The sequence below is a fragment of the Nuphar pumila genome, chromosome 17 (genome assembly GCF_984573655.1).
Source record: "Nuphar pumila chromosome 17, dmNupPumi1.hap1.1, whole genome shotgun sequence".
Taxonomy (NCBI): Eukaryota; Viridiplantae; Streptophyta; class Magnoliopsida; order Nymphaeales; family Nymphaeaceae; genus Nuphar; species Nuphar pumila.
Genome location: NC_143265.1, coordinates 10,062,310 through 10,066,089, shown reverse-complemented (window position 1 = coordinate 10,066,089; position 3,780 = coordinate 10,062,310). Strand labels below are relative to the sequence as shown.

Here is a 3,780-nt window from a genome sequence, read left to right as displayed (position 1 = left end):
TGCGTTGTCATTCCTTGCCATTTGCCTTATCCATTTGGGTAGACTGCAGTGCACTTAGTTGACTAGATCCAGTTTTCTTAACAGAGACCTGATCTGACTTCTGCTATCAAAGATGACCCCGATCTGCTGTCAAACATGGGTGTTCTTTGCAAGTATGTCTAGTAAGTGGGGTGAGCTCTTGGTGGCTTGTCTTGAATGAAGCTTTTTCGGGCTTGTAAATTGGGCTTGGTGAGCCGAGCCATGAGTAGGGCTGGTAAACGAGCCGAACAAACTGAACTGGGCATGTTCGAACTCGGCTCCTGATCAGATGAGTCGAACTCGCTCATCCCTGAATGAGATGAGCCCAACACAAGCTGATTCGTGTAAAAACATTCCATGTTATTTATACATATTATATATATTTTTATATATTATACTTGAAAATATATATAACTTTTTATAAATTACACTTAATAGTCTCTCTCTCTCTCTCTCTATATATATATATATATTTCATTCATCCTTTATATATATATATTGTATGCATTCTTTCCTTTTATATATTATATAAAATATATATATCTATAAAAGTATATATATTTTATTTATACAAGCACTATGGAGCCGAGCCGAGCCAAGCTGAACACCTTGTGCTCAGGCTCGACTCGTTTAAGCTAAACGAGATGCTCTTGGCTTGGCCCGGCTCGCCAACTGTACTAACTGCGATCATAAATGAGTTCTTGACCAGCTTAGTCACGAGCTGCTCTGTTCGTTTACCAGCCCTAGCCATAAGTAGCTCATATTAGCATACCGAGTCGAGCATTAACAAAGGGTGTTCTATTTATATAAGCTTGTTGACCAGCTTAACAGACGTCAAAAAAACAAACATGAGATGGGCCTTGTAATAACAGGTTTTGGATAAGTTATCGTTTCTCAATCCGCAAATTTGGTGAAAGATGACTAGATCGAATATGGATGATAGTTAATTAGATTTTAACCGGATATCCGATCGAATCCAGCTATTATTAATTGGATTTAGTAAGCCAAACCCATATTCAATGATAATTGGAATTGGATATGGTTTTGATTTTGCGCTACCAAATTTGATGGATTCAAGAAACCTGAATCTGGTTACATGTAAAAATCCGACTTGTATGGGTTTTCACCATCCAAACATATATCCGTTTGGTCAACATCCGATTAGTCGGATCTAGTAGTTGATCACATCTAATTTGCATCCATGGAACAAATGTAATTAGTTAAATAAGTATTACGTGGTTCAAATATCCAATAGCCCGTCTAGCTCAGTTGGTAGAGCGCAAGGCTCTTAACCTTGTGGTCGTGGGTTCGAGCCCCACGGTGGGCGTAGTTTTTTTTGTGTTTTTTCCTGCTCCATGAAACCCCATTCCCCGCTAGCTTCTCTTGCGAACCGGGGCCCCGCCCGGAGGACATGAAACGGGGATGAAGGCGAGGGTGGAGGTTAAAATCCATCCCCGTTCGGGGATGAACATACCCTTTTCCCCGCCCCGTCCCTGCCACTTTTCCCCGCCCTGCCTCATACCCGTTTGAACCGGGGATGGAGGACATGAAACAGGGATGAAGGTTGGGGTAGAGGTTAAAATCCATCCCCACCGGGGGGGATGGAGGCGGGGATGAAGGTTCTAATCTTGAGGCGGGGCGGGGGTGGAGACCTTGTCCACCGCCCCACTGCCATCCCTATTTATAAGTATCTGACTTTTCAAGGATGATTTTGTTTCCCCATTCCAGCTGAACAAAAATCTGCCTCAAATAGTGGGATGGGACCTAGGCAGGTGGTCTAGGTTCAAATCCCATGGGTGTCATCCCTTGCGCAAGCTGATTTTCTGGTGATAAGATCTTATGTAAGCCCACGGAGTTTTACACAGTCAAGATAGAGATCCCAAGTATGACAGGTACAGCAAGCACAACTAGGTCTCTGATCTTGTGGGTGATCTCTCCGTTTAAATATAAAGATAAACTAGACAAAAATCTTAGAACAGGGGCTTGGATCCGAATCTGATCTGAACCCTGTGGCACCAGGTTCATAAAGGTTACAGTTGTTATGCGCGCAGCCAAAAATGGTGTGTCCCTGTGACATAGGTGATAACACATTTATATCTTGAAACGATCATAGCACCAAAGAATGCTGTCGTAAGGCTGAAGTTGGGACAAATGTAGGTGCATTGATAGGGTCATTCTGATCTTGGGTTCTAGCCAAACATGTGAGGGCCATTTTGGATAACTGGGCTGTAAGAAAAGATGGGAGTCAGTGAAAACGTTCATTGCCTATTTTGGAATGGTAGGTGAGGAGCATGATGATTGCCTTTATTATTTGTATTTATGTCTGTATCTCCATGTGCATTGTTTGACTCAACCATGTCTAAATCACTGTATTTTAATCAAAACAAGGAATACATGTTCTAAATTAGCTGTGCACTCTCTTTTTCTCCTCTATCTTGTAACAAATAAGCAACTTCTTCAAACAAACATACATCTTCCTCAATTGACTAAGTGTCCTTCATCCTGCATCTAGCATTTGGGGGTGGCAATCGGGTTGGCGGGTCAGCATACCTCAGCCCGACACGACCTGCCAACCCGCTTAATAAACTGGTTGGGTCGGGTAAACGGGTTAGGTTGGCGGGTTGACCTGCCCGCCTAACCCGTTTATTAAACGGGTCAGTTGGGTTGGCATACCCCTAACCCGTCTAACCCGTTTATTAAACGGGTTTTTTTTGCCCAACACAAACCCGCCTAAGAGGCGGGTTGGCGGGTCGTGTCAGGTTTTGCCACCCCTATCTAGCATCCATGGACCAGCATATTAAGTAATTAATTTGGGTCTATACGCTAGTCTTGTTGACCCAACTAGACCTCATATATGGGTTCGACATAGTTCAAATTTTAGGAACCAATTTTATGGGCCGCGAAAATATCGCACATTGTATATAAGCCGTTGTTTTTTCAAGGCTTATAAAATCCTATTTATGTGTCATAATCACATGATTCAAAAGCTGATTCCCACTAATCAAAGCATGTAGATGGCAGTAAGATTATTAGTTTCATGAAAAACAACACAAAAAATAAAGATAATAAAAAATTCATTCAGACATCTTGGTTACCTGATTATATATGTTTGTCAGCCCCTGGTTTCACCTCTTGTATTGATTTTTGGATGAAAAAAATGACTTTTTAATTAAAATTGTAGACTGATGATTTTCAAACATTATGAAAACCTATCCACATGTCATAATCTAATAATCCAAAAGTTTATTCCTATAAAATCAAGCATGTAGAACATATCTATATGGTCATATTTGAGAAAAGCATGAAAAAGACCTCCAGAGACCTGATAGGCTGGCTATATATATAGAACCGGATTTTGAATTGAATCATTCTTCAAATTGATAAAAATCAGCTGATTCATAAGTGAATCAAATTCTTTTGAATTGTCCGTTTGCAAAAAAAATGATTTTTAGAAAAGAGTGAAGAATCATAAAATAAAAATATTCAGAAAGTTTATGAATATACAAAAAAAAAGTAAATGATGACTTGTAGGTCCAATCCCATTCTAAAATATATTTTCTAAGCCTACACAATCAAACAGCCAATAAATATTATAATAATCATTAAAAACTAAAAAACAAAAAGAAAACCCCTTCAGCCAATCTTTTAGAAAATCGGTGAACTGCTTTGATTCAATTCCAACAACATCGTCCTCTCGCTCGCTCTCTCTTGGTGTGTGGTTGTGTGTAGTTGGTTTCTTACGTGAGTAATAATTATATGGGA

General features: G+C 40.0%; 1 non-coding gene across 1 annotated transcript; it reads left to right on the top strand.

Moving 5' to 3' along the window:
- Positions 1-1,272: 1,272 nt before the first annotated feature.
- TRNAK-CUU (transfer RNA lysine (anticodon CUU)) lies at positions 1,273-1,345 on the top strand. The gene has a single exon. It is a non-coding gene; the product is annotated as a tRNA-Lys (tRNA).
- The last annotated feature ends 2,435 nt before the right edge of the window (positions 1,346-3,780 follow it).